Below are 16,105 nucleotides of genomic sequence, written 5' to 3'. Positions count from 1 at the left end.
AATTGAATGTCTATGCTGTGCTCACTACAGGTAACAAAACCAAATTCTTAACGTTGTAAGTCCATAGAATTTACCCGCCCGATAGCTGAGATGTACTTTTCATTGACAAATATTTGCATAGGTTTTAGTTAACCACTACCACACTTGTATAATTAGTACTCCTGACTGCTTTTAGTAGTTTCAAGTAATTTAATATATCGTCATTTCAGCTTTATAAACACATCCATAGAGACAAAGATTTAAGTACACATGATATAAGAAAATATAAACTTTTGTAATATGTGATAACTTCACCTGAACTAATCTTCTGAATCGTTGAATAAAAATTACCAAAGTTCAAAACACATTTGATTTGGCCCATTTAAAATATTATAAGTCGTTTAGAAAACTTTTGCTACCAATCACTAAATTTATTGGCCCCTGGAAATGTGGTTTTCCGTATTGCGTAACTCCATTTATTCATTTCTTAGTAACTTCTTTTAATTTTTATTTTAAAATAAAAACCTCTTTAAAATTTTATTGTAATGATTTAATAAATCTATACGTATTTCCTATAACTTCATACGTTTGTATTTAGTTTTATAATACAGCTAATAACTGTTTTCCAATCATATATTATTATATTATATATTATCATATATTATTCTTTATATCTAGCCCAAGATTTCATTGACATTATTCTTTCAAACGTTAGAGAAAAGCACTTTTATCGTGTTTCCATTGGTCATGGATGACTTTATTTTCTTCGTTTAACAGTTGCATCTCTCTTTCACTCTATCATTTATTGCAATATCTTTTTCTATTTCCCAAGAGCCGTTACTTTCGTGTAAATCTCTCTCTAACAAAAACAAATACTTTCTCATTCCTAATAATTGCAAAAAAAATTGTTTTCAAACTTTTAATTATTAATCAAAATGTTCACCTATTGCAAACAAACCATTTCACTGTGTAAATATTCTTCTGAGCGTTCTGGAAGATCGAAATATTTTCTCTTGTTTTAAAAGTTCCGTTAATAATCACAAGGTTTTCTCTTCAAAACTGACTCTTGTTACAATCTCGTCTATCGCGGCTTGTTTTAAAATGTTTGCATACGCAGCAGGCATACCATTATCAGAGCCATTACTTGGAATTATATTAGTAATTAGAAACATACACAGGCACACATGTATACAGATGTGTTTGTATATGGAGATATTAGAGATACGTGTGTGTATATGGAAACATATGCGATATACGTACAGGATTCACTAACGATGAATAATCACATCTTGTTAGTGAATTGCAAAAAGCACAAACGGAAAAGTGAACTAACCATACAATGCACTAGAGTTTTATGTGTAAGCCTTTTCAAGTACGCAAATTACTAAACATAATTTTCATATTGTTATAAAAGTTACCAGTGCGTAAATGAGCAATATTTTACCTAATGTCGTATATTACCCCTTAGAATGCAGACATGTTGTCTGGTCACCTTTTGAGTTTTCATTATTTACCTAAGCCGATATGAAGATTTTGTTTAACTCACGATAGCGAATGTTCCATCGTTCTCTTTACTTTCAATTTATTAATTCACCACACTTATTTTTATGGGGAGGATCATCGTCTTGTTAGAAGATGTACTGTCACTTAATTATTTGTGTTTCTAAGGGTAATAACATGATAGATCGAAATCTACCTGTACTTGTCAGCAGTCATGGTACCATCAATCTTTGGTAGATTGCTGACATCATTGGCCGAGATATAGCCTGCATACATGTATTGATAACCAATTATATTTCAGTGTAGATATGTTCGCTTCCTGTTATGGTGTTTTTAATTGTAGCTTGAAGTTGGATTCGTTTCTAAAGACCACAATCATCTCAAGGTAACATTCCTGCCTTTATTTACAGCAAGGTACAGTTGACAAAATCTGTACTCCTGCCTGCTTCTTCAAAGTATTGCAGATAGCTTCTACTAGAACATGGAGTATTTTATACAGTTTTTCTAGTGATTATTTTCTAGACCAGTTAAAACGTTGGATTCTACAAGTTGGTTATGCAGTATTTTAGTTGTGGGAGCCATGACTGTGCCATGTTAGCACTTATAGGCATAGTGTGTCTTCCTGTGCTTTATAGGCTATATCCTAATTTCTAATTGGTTGGATAACAACCAATCAAAGATCATAGTCTCGTGCATTTTGTTTTTATATGTGTGTTATTTCCATGATCTCTTTGATACTTCTTTACCCCACTATTTCTGTAATTATCGCCCCATGTTGTTTTTTTTCTGGGGGGGGGAAAGAGAGGCCAGATATATATATATATATATAAGAAAAGATTAATTTGGGTTTAGACATCTATGAGTTTCTAATAAACATTTATTGCATTTAATAGTAAATAAGAAATAAATGCAAAAATTGTGTTATATTATACCAGAGCTATGTTCACGTACAGAACTTCACTATTTAGTATAACTAATGAAGAAACGCAACTTGTTATCCACAACAGTCTACATACATATATGTATACGCTAAACGAAACAGTTTGTAAAATTCTTATGTACCATAACCAATATAAGTACTTCGTTATTTATACGTTAAATGTCATTGTAAACGCTTGTCTTTCCATCGCATTATTAAATGTTTTCCAACTAAAACTAAACAAATCAGTATTTGAAGCTTAAACTCCCACAACTAACAAAGATACATATACTTATCTTAGTTCGTGTATCTTTCAAAGTTAGATATACTGTTACTTTGACTCCCAAAAAAAGTAAAGTAACCGCCTTTTACTTTGTGTTCTCTGAAAGGCCTAAAACTATAATTTTTCATATTGTTGGTACGAAACATTATTTAGAATTAAACTCACATATGTAGCTGTACACGAATGACAAACAGCCAACACGTGAGTAAAATGCAGCCAGCTTCAAATAATGTATACTTAGGAGAAATAGGTAAACCAATAGCTTTCCTGGTTGTCATAGAAATAATTCGTCAACAAAAAATAATATCTGATGTCTTTCAGATTATCTATACATCAACGAGAAATAAATCAAATAGCTTAATGAGGTATTCTGCATTGAAAGAAAACATAATTTGTTACCATAATATTACCTAACTATGACTATTAATACCTGGATTGAAAATTCCATAAAAGAAAGGCAAGTAATATTTTAGTCAGCGTATTATTTGTTTCTTACCTCGTTTCATTATTATCAGTTAGAGTTGATGGAAAACAGAAGACATATAATAGAGATCGGATGCGAATATATCCTTTACATCAACTGTCCTTTTCACAAAAGCTAAATAATAAAAAAAGCAAGAAATTTACTTTGTTTTATAGAATAGGGTGTGAATTCGAATCCCTATCACACCAAACATGCTCATTCTTTCAGCCATGGAGACGTTATTGTGTGACAGTCCATCCCACTATTCGTTGGTAGAAGAGTAGTTCAAGAGATGGCCGTGAAGGGTGATGACTAGCTGCCTTCCCTATAGTCTTACACTATTATTAGGGACGGCTGGCGCAGATACCTTCATGTAGCTTTGCGCGGAATTAAAAACAAATCTTATAATAAAGCTGGAAAACAAACATATGGGTTTAGTTTTGTTTTTTTTTTTTTTGCCGTGGAGCCAACTTTATATTTTAACCCATTGACTGCTGATTCGTCGAATAGGTTACGTTTTGCCTGCACCAGCTGAATGCCAGTATGCAGTAAATGACTTGCAAAAATTTAACACGCATTTAGAACAGGTACAGTCAATGGGTTATATTAATTCCAAATGTTATTTTTATTAATTTTTTACTAATCAAGAATATTGTGCAATTTTGTTTTAGTAAAAAGAAAGTAGAGGCAAGGAAGAGAGACATGATAAAAACATCAATTTGGACTAAGACATCTATGAAGGCCTAGTATACATCTATACCATTTGATAGTAAGTTAGAGATAAATGTAAAACTGTATTGCACGAGAGTTAGAAAGGGCTTGTAGAAACTTCACTATTTAATATAAATAATAAATGACATCCACAACTCGTGATCCACAGCAGTTTAAATGATGCTAGTTTAGTCTTATGTAACTGTATCAAATAAAAAAATGAAAAGTGAGAATGTGGTCCATTCAGGTACACTCAACAATGAGTTTATTTTTTATTTAAACAATGAAATGTGAAATCTTCAACGGGCTTCTAAGTCTGTAAAGCACTTCTCTACGTTTTCTTAATGTAAATATTATTTTCAGTGCTATGTCCTAAGAGAACTAATTGTGTTACCAGGATACTCAAACCTGATTAGAACAAAGGTTTTTCACTCGTACAACAACAAGGCCAAGAACTTTGTCTCTCTCTTAATGTGTTTAAGTAGACAAAGGCTGACTTCTATTCTTAATGGTAGGATGTGGTCATTAGCAATAACCCCCCAGGCACTAGGGTTGCCGGTCAGTTAGAGGTAATTGGGAAAGTGTTTAAGTATATGTCTGTTTGTGAAAGGGAAAGTGAGCAAGAGAGAAGAGGGGAAAAAGTAATGTCGTACCGATAGACCGAAAAATAAATATTTTTGCTATTGTTTGTGAAAAATGCAGTTGTTTGTCCTTGAGTGGGCCTTTAAGAAATTGTAAAGGAACTATTTTAGGAAATTAACGTTTTAATTTAATGACAAAGAGATAGTTGTTGTTTTGAATTGAACACAGAGCAACCTAATGGGCTGTCTGTGTTCTGCCCACCACAGGTATCGAAATCCGGTTTATAGCGTTGTAAGCCTACTGGAGAAGCCAAATGGATAGTTTATTGTGTTTTAAATATGTATACATACAGGACCTACAAAGATATTTTGTTATAAAGGGTAAAACAAATAAATTTAGTGTTATGTTTCCGAAACTTTCATCTTATTCGCGTTGCCTGAAATATTTTTCTTTTCATAAATGGATTCTTTTCCAAACAGTTTTTCTGATTAAGTGTTTAAAGGGTTAAGCACACATATATTCGTGTTTCATTCAATTATATTTTGTCTCTATTCGCTCGTTTTAATAAAGACAAAGAACATTTTCTGTTGATTCGTAAAAGCAAACGATGGTGAAGTGACTAGTTTGCAAGACAAGAAGCAGATAGCAACTTTTGTTATTATAGAAAACAGGTTAATAATAAATTGTAAGGTTCTTCAAGAGACGCAAGAAATATAACAAATATATGTAAACAAACATGGTGGAGTGGCCCTAGTAAATATATGTAAACAAAACATGGTGGAGTGGCCCTAGTAAATATCTGTAAACAAACATGGTGGAGTGGCCCTAGTAAATATATGTAAACAAACATGGTGGAGTGGCCCTAGTAAATATATGTAAACAAACATGGTGGAGTGGTCCTAGTAAATATATGTAAACAAGCACGGTGGCGTGGCTTAGTAAAAATAGAAACGGAAAAATTCCTACGACAGAGTTGGAGGAATAAAACGAGGAATAAGGAATAACTGGAATCACATATGAATGTACATAAGGATAAAACATATGAACGTACATTAGGATAAAACATATGAGCGTACATAAGGATAAAACAGTTGTTTGACAAATGTTTAGTAGGATAATTCACAGAACAAATGTACAAGTAATCATGCAGAAATAGCCACTCGTATAAACAATGTTGGCTTTAATGATGGTAGAACACTGATTGGGGCTCTACCTAATATTAGTTTGCAGCCCAGCGTCTCTTGAGAAATTCCGACCGTTAAAACTTTCTCCCACAAGTCACAGTTGGGTGGAAAGATCAATTAAGTTTTCGTGTTTACGATTATCGACCCTGGTGGTGGGGAACAAAAACACGGCTTCGTGTGTGGAACACCAAACAACACTTCATCTCTGGAACATAATCATGATACAGAACAATACGTATCGTAGAGACAGAGAGAAATAAGACTGTCTTAGTTGGTATAATTCTTAAAAGAAAACATTCTATTTTACAGAATCTTGATTATAGCCGTGCCTTATGTATTTCTATAAATCCATCCATAACTAGCATGTTTTAGAAGTAGTCCTATGGAACAATATCTGTAAACGAGATTTATCATAAGTTGTAGAGTTCATATATTCAGCTTATTTGTCACAATTTAAAAAAAAACTAGCGCTTGCCCAAAAGTGAATAATACTTTATGAAATTATACAAACCTTCTCCATTAAACATGTGAGATGATTTCGAGAATTAATGCTACAGATTAATGTAAAGCAAAGCATTATCTAGTGGTTAGCGTACTGGGATGTGGATCTGAAGTTCAAACGTACACAATATGATGCTGCTCAACCCACTTCAACTCTTAGTTGTGAGTCAAGTAATTCCGTTATTCGGTTCCGATATATAAAAAGTCCACTAGAAACTTTTCTTTACTTTAATACCATCAACAACCACTTCTGAATTTGTAGCATACAATTAATAAATGAAAACAAAATTCCCATGAATCTTTAGATACAAATTATGAGTATATTTTTCCTTTTCCTTCAAGCTACCTCTCATTTGTTGTTCAGAAGAACCTTGAAGGCTTATAATACTAACATTCTGGTTTCTTTTTCTGCAGTGGGCACAGATTGTTTTGTTTGTTTGTTTTGGAATTTCGCACAAAGCTACTCGAGGGCTATCTGTGCTAGCCGTCCCTAATTTAGCAGTGTAAGACTAGAGGGAAGGCAGCTAGTCATCACCACCCACCGCCAACTGTTGGGTACTCTTTTACCAACGAATAGTGGGATTGACCGTAACATTATAACGCCCCCACGGCTGGGAGGGCGAGCATGTTTGGCGCGACTCGGGCGCGAACCCGCGACCCTCAGATTACGAAGCGCACGCCTTAACGCGCTAGGCCATGCCAGGCCTAGTGGGCACAGAGCTAACGGCCGATTGTCCAAATTTGTGCTTTTGCTTACAAACCAACAAATCATCTGTCATTGTAAAGTTTGCAGTGATTTTTGTCCAAAACTTGCCTAATTCACGGTTCTGTGCTGAAAAGGCTAAGATACATTTTATTTTTAATAGTACTTTAGTAGCACAACCCGATGAAGAAAGTGCCAGTTAAAAGCACTTTGTAATTTTGTACCTTTTATCTTTAAACAGTGTATTCAACAACAGACACTATCCTCACTTCTGTTTTCTTGTTCAAGTAAGAATTAGAAAGTACTAAGTACATATGCTCGTCATTCCGTTATCAAAAGCTGGACTTGCAGAATATTTTGCGCAGCTTCATGTTTGCAAAACCTGAAATACATGTGTGTATGACATTATATCACAATAACACAGATAATAATTTGAACAAGTCTTTAAGGTGATTCCGTAAGGGTTTCCTTGAGTTCTTTACGTGGTTTTATATAGGATTTTTCTCGAGTTCTTTAAGTGGTTCTATGTGGGTTTCCTTGCGTTTTTTAGCTGGTTTTATACAGGTGGTTTTTCCTGTGTGATGTTCAATTCTACACGTACACACAGATACACGCATACATATATATATATATCTTAAAATTTATTAGTTTTCTGTGAAATTTTTGCGATAGTAAATAACTCATTGCACTTACACCCTTACACTCGGGACATATAAATAATTTATTGCACTTACACCCTTACACTCGGGACATATAAATAATTTATTTTTCCCTTTACACTCTCCATATTATATGCTACAATACTGTTTAAGCTTTATATTGATTTAGTGTCTATATATATGCATAAATATTAACCTCGGTTTGTTTTGTTTTTAATTTCGCGCAAAATTACACGAGGGCTATTTGCGCTAGCCGTCCTTAATTTAGCAGTGTAAGTCTAGAGGGAAGGTGGGATTCACAGTAACTTATAACGCTGAAAGAGCGAGCATATTTGATGTGACAGAGATTCGAACCTGCGACCCTCAGATTACGAGTCGGTGTCTTATCCATCTGGCCATGCCGGGCCAATAACTTCGGAAGTCTTTTCTTCTTGGTGACCCGGCATGGCCAGGTGGATTAAGGAGTTCGACTCTTTGTTTGAGGGTCGCGGGTTCGAATTCCTGTCACGCTAAACATGCTTACCCTTTCAGCCGTGGGGCGTTATAATGTGACGGTCAATCCAACTATTCGTAGGTAAAAGAGCAGCCCAAGAGTTGGCGGTGGGTGGTGATGACTAGCTACCTTCCCTCTAGTCTTACACTGCTACATCAGGAACGGCTAGCGCAGATAGTCCTCGTGTAGCTTTGTGCAAAATTAAAAAAAACTGTTCTTCTTGGGTCCATGAAGCGGAAATCAAACAAGTAAAGTATAAATGTGCACTTTACGGGTCCATGAAACAGTAATCAAACAAGTAAAGTATAAATTTGCACCATATCTGATAACAATAAATAGGTTTGCATATGATGAAAGTGACTTATTAACATTTGTCAAAATTGTCAGTATAGACAACCATAACAAATGCGCAGAAATTAGTTTAAATTTTAGATTACTTTTGCCAGGATTCCTAAAAGTCACGTTGTTTCTAAAAGTCCACGAGAAATTAAATTATCTTATAAGTTCTGTAGATTCTGTCACTCGTCGCTCTTTTTCATGATTCATTAAAGTGCAGTCTCAGAATGAATCTGCTTATTCGAGCGAAAGCGCGTGAGACGAAACTCCTTTTATATATAGTTTTAAATCTGGCTGTAGAAATATCCACATAGATTTATATTTCGCATTAAATAAAAAAACACTGTTAGTAAGGTTATATTATAAAGAAGGAGTTATTAAATACAAAAGGTATTTTCCAACAAAATATATACTTATCTATAAAAATATTCTTCAATTAATACCGTGATGAGCGTAGGATAACCCTCTGGATTTCGGAGTTAGCGAGGCGGGTTCGAATTCAAGCGATGACATATAAGTTTTCCCCTTTACTGTCAGACAGGGGTAACCCGGCATCGCCAGATGGTTAAGACATTTCACTTCCAAGCTGCGGGTCACGGGTTCGAATCCCCGTCAAACCAAATATGCTCGCTTTTAAAGCCATAGTGGCGTTATAATGTGATAGCCATTCCCCCTATTCGCTGGTAAAATGTTGCCCAAGAGTTGGCGATGGATGGTAATAACTCGCTGCCTTTCCCCTTGTCTTACTCTGGTAAATTAGAGACGGCTAGCGCAGATAGCACTCGTGTAGTTTTGCGCGAAATCGAAAATAAACCAAACTAGTACTATGGTGCGTTACGAGAATTCCTTAGTGTAGATGGTTGATGGTTATGATGCTGCTGACTGGCTACTTTTTCTCTTGTCAGTGGCCCACAAGTGAGTCAATAGTACGTTAGAATTTGGGTTTCGATAGTCATGGTGGGCAAAGCACAGATAGCTCATAGTGTAGTCATACATTTAACAACAACCAAATCGGTCAGTGGCTCTGATCTTAAGGAATGGAACAAATAGTATTATAAGCCTTGCCACAAATAAATTTCAATGCTGCTGTTTTAGTTTGCCGCATTTCGTGAAATTTCTCTCGAACTTTGTAGCTATGATTTTCACAAATTAGTATTTTGTTGTTTAAAACATTACCTTTCACACTACTGCTAATAACATGATTTGTGTAAAACTTTAAAATCTGAGATGATTTCCAAACTTCTCCATCAAGCTCAGTTCGAGGACACGACACCTGCGACATTTTTTGCCACAAAATAAATACTTGATGAAGGTTAATATAACTGAATAATTAATGCGAGGCTAAGTTCAGTACTTTATTTTGTGTTTGACGGCATTTTTTAAAGGAAGCAAATTAGTTGTTTATAACAATAATCAGCAAAACTTTTTTAGACATTAAATAAGTGTCGTAGGTGATACCAAGAGACTGGACTTTACCAATAGTTTCGTCGTATTATGAACTTAATGCGACGTATAATGTTCCCAGTGCACATCTTTTTAGTTCAAATAATTAGTTTATTTTTGGACAGATCACTAAAGTATCTCTTTTGAGTTTCACTTCTAATAAACAGAACCGCCTCTAAATCGATTACAGCCTTTCCTACATCCAGTTCCAACATTATTAAATTTTGAAAACATCATTCTACACTCACGTCAAAATTCATATGACGTTCAAAATGTTTATTTTTTTTTCAGTTTTCTATAAGGTTGAAAAAATGTTCATATTATGAATGTTTGTCGCCTTCAGAATAATATATATGAAATAGTGTTTACCAACCGTGAGACCTATATTATAGTATATTGCAAGGTACATTGTTCTCTTAAAATGACAGTTAAATAAAAGTTAAATCAAAGCAAACCTGTTTGTTTCGTTACTAAACACAAAGCTACACATTGGATTATTGGTGCTGTGTCTATCACGTGTATTGAAACCCAATTTTTAAAGTTATAAGGCTTCAATATACCCGTTGAGCCACCGGAGAACTCGAATCAACCTAAAGTATGCTTATAAAATATTTTATCATATACAGTGGAAATAGTTAAAAATAAATAGATAAATAAATAAATAGACATATTAAATGTTTTAATATTTATTCTTAATTGTTTGTTTTTGTTTTTGAATTTCTCGCAAAGCTACACGAGGGCTATCTGCGCTAGCCGTCCCCAATTTAGCAGTGTAAAATTAGAGGGAGGGTAGCTATCACCACCCACCGTCAACTCTTGGGCTACTCTTTTACCAACGAATAGTGGGATTGATCATCACTTATAACGCTCCCATGGCTGAAAGGGCGAGCATATTTGGTGTGACGGTGATTCGAACCCGCGTCCCTCGGATTACGTGTCGAATAGTTTAATCACCTGGCCATGTTGGGCCTTTTATTCTTGATAAGTCAGCATAATTTATTATTATATACTAAAACATCGCAGTCTGTGCATGTATAGATTGTGAAGAACGTCTTTTAGGGGCAATATTCAGCCCTTCACTGTATTGTCAATATTTCACGAAATAGATGAATTCATTAAAATATTCCATAATTTCGAGATGTTCACTAATGGCTCGATCTGTTCTGTGATTCGCTTCGAGTTATTAACTGATGTCTATATTGATATCACAATATAAAACATATAACGAAAAAAGAAAAGAAAATATAATCCTAAGTTTAAAATAAATGTTTCTACTTATATTTTAAATATATGATATTAAACTAGAACCACATTGAAACAATTGTTTAGGCCACAGTAAAGAAGTATTTTATCCCTGGTAATTATCATTATTAAACGTTTTATGACTTATAAACGTATTTCATAGAATACACCACACTTCAATCCTGTAAAGGCTACTTTTACCTCAATAACCCATTATAGGAGATTATTAGAAGTGACATCGGGTATGTGTACTGTGGAAACTAATTAAGAGAACGTACAAGTTACACAAGCAATGAGTGATTACAACCAAATCTTCAATCTGCTATTACTAGGATACATTATTATATAACATACAAAATAAGAGCATCGCCAACTTGATTTAATCTAAACACGGCTTTACATCTCGTGTTCGTGCTACCAGAAGTTTATCAATGTATGATTATTCCTCTCCACGATTCATATTTGACCCTCTCATTTTTCATACTAACTCATAAAGGCTTAATAAGTTATGTATCTATCCTGCCTGTATTTCACATCACGGAGATGACTCTCCGTGTAGTTTTTACATTACAGCAATTTTTTTTCATCACATCTGTTGCATATTTGAAATCACAGGAAGATGAATCCATACCCAGCAGGTCTTTCTCCTGAGGGAATGTTATGATGGATAAGAATTTGCCTGCCTGTACCTGTCAGCACTCAGGATGCTATCAATTTTGTTTATATCTCCAATACGACTGAATGAGATGCAGTCCACATTTAGTGTGTTTTGACCATGATACCGTTTCCCTCTTTATTATTCAACAAGCGGCAGTTGGTTCTCGCTAAAGAATTTAAACTTCATCTCCATCATCAACCAGTTATGCTCATCCAGTTGATAGAAATATGATTCTCGTTCTGGTATTTTAAATCTGTTATTCTCGTCTAAGAAAGAAGTGGGTTTTAAGCATCAAGACAACTTTTTAATATTAGACGTAACGTTTCCACTAGTCTTTCAGCTAGTGGATTAGTGTTTGTTCTAAGTTACTTAGAATTGTTTTGAATACTATGTGTTTTCCATCTCGACCATTTCTATTATCAACAGTACTAGTTTCACGTACAGTTTTTCAAATGTTCATAAACTGTACCTCGATCTGTTGCATGGTACCTTCACCAGGCAAAACTTTGATTTATATGCGTGTGTGATGTCACATTTCCGTCATGGGAGACGAAAGTGCAATCATCATACTGCAGCTACAAATATTATAATTGTTTGTACTTTTATGGGCTTTATGCTGACGTGTCACTGTCTGATTGTGTGAATGACAGCTAATCACTGTATAAACTATCAAGCACTTAGTTGTATTCTGGTAAAATCCACTTTAATACAATATAGGGATTTATAACTGTTTCACTCACTGTTTCTGTAATTATTTTCAACAGTAATATATATATATATACGAACGAATATGCAATCATTAATTTTAACCAAAGTTTAGTTCGTAAATATAATTTCAATTCTACATGTCGGAATTATTTTACATTCGTATTTTGTATGAAGCTTACACGATAATTTTAGCGTTGTGCAAGCTAACCACAAATTGATCTTGAGTGAGCTAATTGTGCACTAAGGGAGTTCATACCAATACATATAATCACCGTAGGTCGATCTCATGGACATGAGTCATTCTCACATCATTGGCCGATGGTTGTAAACACATACTTGCTCGTTGCAAGAATGCTGTTAATTAGCTCCGATTTGTATTTTTATTCTGACAGCAAACTATTTATCATATGTTTGAAAACTGAACATTTTGAAACAAATTACGTAGTTCACCCAGTGGCTCAGCGGTTTGTCTGCGGGCTTACAACGCTAAAAACCGGGTTTCGATACCCGTGGTGGGTAGAGCACAGATAGCCTATTGTGTCTCTTTGTGCTTAATTTCAAACAACAACAACAAACAACTTACGTAAAACAATTCGTATATTTTGTATAATTAATAATATAACTTCGTAAACAATAGTTACTTTGTATTAATATAACGTTTAAAAGTTTATTTATCAATGGTACATGCTATTCCAAACCTATATAAATATGTCATGAGTAAGAGGTTAACAAAAACACCATTTATAGGTCTCTACTGTATGAGACTTAATCTTGTTTCTAAATTAGCTTTGGTCTAAATCATTGATGAGGAGAAAAAAACGGAGAAATGAAGCTATTGAAGCTACAGTTTGAGTTTCATGTTTCTTTCTAATAATTTAAATTGTTAAATCCTAACACTTGGTCAAACTGCACATTAAAGTTATTTGACATTTATGTATACGTCGATACCAAGTTATTTTGTGAAGAGTTTTAACATTACTATGTTGTTCATTTTACATATCTTTTCTTTGTAGATTTAAGAAGTGTTCTATGTTAGACAAAAAAACGTCACTTTGTCGTAAAACTTCGATTTATTTTTGGCACGGGGGCAGTATAAATATATAATAATAAGAATGTAAATTAGATGGTAGAGAGAAACAAGTTTGATGAACAGAGAATTTGTCTATTACTCTCCAAGGAAGCTGTTGTATACTTATCCACGAGATGTTAGAAGTTTGCACCATCTGTTCCAGCATATCTCTACTTCCTGAGGAGGGAGTGGTCATGATTCTAGCAGTCATGAGAATAAATTTAATTATAACTAAAGTCAGTAGCATTTCATTCCTGGAAGAAAAAGTAAAAGAGCTTATAAAAGTTTCCTACTGTGTTTTATCTTAATTTATTGGCATGAAAGACTTTAATTTCTACTAGTAATGTTTATAAACAGACAAGAACAATGCAATGTAATCACTGGAACACTACATCCAGTATTTACTTGTTCCTGTATTTACGTAGTATCATATAATCAAGTGTATTTTTTGTAACGTCTCTTTATACATGAACCTATTTCCACAAATTCAGTTTGCGTCGTATAGTTATAAATAAATTCAGGCGTGAAATGAGGTGCTTATTTATATGGTATTCCCCATTTCTAAGTATGTATAGACCGATATGACAACACAACTTTCTCGCTAACAACGGATTTCTTTTAAACAAAATATCCACAGATGTACCACTCTCCTTAATATTTATTCCACAAAGTAACAGTTTTTCTTATTATGCAAATAATATCAAAACCCAGTTTTTAGCATTATAAGCCTGAGCCTTATTTATTTTATCATCATATATGGTGTTTATTGGACAGAACAATTCCTCCTTTGATGTCTACAAATAATATAATTTATCTTTCATTTCTGTATTGAGCGACTGTCTTATAGGTGTTAGGTTATCTTTACTGAGAACGTGTTAGGACTAATGACAAGTACGCTAGCTTTGAAAATAATTTGAATAGATGAATCTCATGCGTACATTTCTCTCTGCTTGCTTCTCAAACCTACAGTAATATAGAATAAAGAACAAATTTATTTCAGTTTTTAGTTTTTTGTAATCATTCCCAGACGAACTCGACTCGCGGTTTTGGAATTTTTTTTTTTTTTCAGTTTTAAGTATGAATTGCAAACTACGTAAAATACTTCTTTTTTAGATATTAGGTGTTTGTTGTGAAAAATTAATAACGCTATAAATGTTTATCTCAGTATTATGCGACAATAATAATGCACGTTTTATTATAGAATTTTGAGTACATGCACTTATTCAACATTACCATAGTTATACACTAATTAGGTTTTATATGAACTATGTTCCAGGCACCATAGAGCCCTTGAAACTAATTCATTCATTAGCTTATGCATTCTTACGAATACCTACTGTTGTCTGACATCGCAATTTTATATTTTACAAGGAAATAAAGCAATATCAATCAGAGATCACACAATCTGAGAAAACTCTAACCTAATCAGAGATCACACAATCTAAGAAAACTCTAACCTAATCAGAGATCACACGATTTAAGAAAACTCTAACCTAATCAGAGATCACACGATTTGAGAAAACTCTAACCTAATCAGAGGTCACACAATTTGAGAAAACTTTAACCTAATCAGAGATCACACAATTTGAGAAAACGTTAACCTAATCAGAGATCACACAATTTGAGAAAACTCAAACCTAATCAGAGATCACACAACCTAAGAAAACTCTAATCTTCCAAGACTACGTTTAAGAAAACAAAACACGCTAAAATACATTGTAACTGTATTGGAGGATCTGATAGATACATCGATCGAATGAGATTGTTAAGATTTGACCATCTTTCTAATGGAAAAAAAAGGCCTTGATTTCGAAGTGCGACTGGAAGTTCATGAACTTTCAGGTTATGAGATTCTGTGAACTTGTTAACGCTACCAAGAATTATCTCAGCTTCATCAAAACGTTTGTAACTTTCAACTCGTTGTTTACCATCTTGTTAATGTTACGAAGAGTTATTTCAGCTTAATCGCCACTATACCCTCATTTTGTCATTCTGAGCATTGTTCTGGACCCTTTATTGTCTAAAAGTGTTTGTTGACAATTTTCTGAGTTCGTAAAGAACATTGAAGGATTCCTTTTTCGAAACATTACAATAGTTGGATGTACATTGTTTAAATATCTTCCTGTAGTTAAATATCATTCATTACAATATGTATATCATAAACTTCTAGCCACAATAATCTGGACGGTATTGCAGTGTCCAATGTTCAGGTAGTCAGTCACCTTGAAACAAATACACAGATGCTAAACACGTCGCCAGATTGTATTAAAATCATCTATAACAAAATGTGGGTGGTCATACACTGATAAAAATACATTAATATTTTATATATTCGTACACAGCATTTCGACATTGAACTTCTTAATTATGAGCATGCCGAAATATAGAAATGGGGATTATTCTAAATAACGTTATCAGAATAACGTGAAACTAGTCAACGAATGGTTGAACGTTTCGGTATTGATATTGCAGGAGAGATAACAAACGTTTATTCAAAACTAAGGTCTATACGCATTCGTAAAGTTGTACAGATAATTATTACCACCAGTTCTTTAGTCGATACTTTCCGGTAAACATGTGAACGTCCAACAAATATTGTTTTTACCACATCATATTTGGAGCAAATCATTTTGTTTATATATTTTATTTGTTTGTTTTTGATTAAACACAAA

Source organism: Tachypleus tridentatus, chromosome 6 (assembly GCF_004210375.1).
Source record: "Tachypleus tridentatus isolate NWPU-2018 chromosome 6, ASM421037v1, whole genome shotgun sequence".
Lineage (NCBI taxonomy): Eukaryota > Metazoa > Arthropoda > Merostomata > Xiphosura > Limulidae > Tachypleus > Tachypleus tridentatus.
This window is presented reverse-complemented; position numbering follows the sequence as displayed.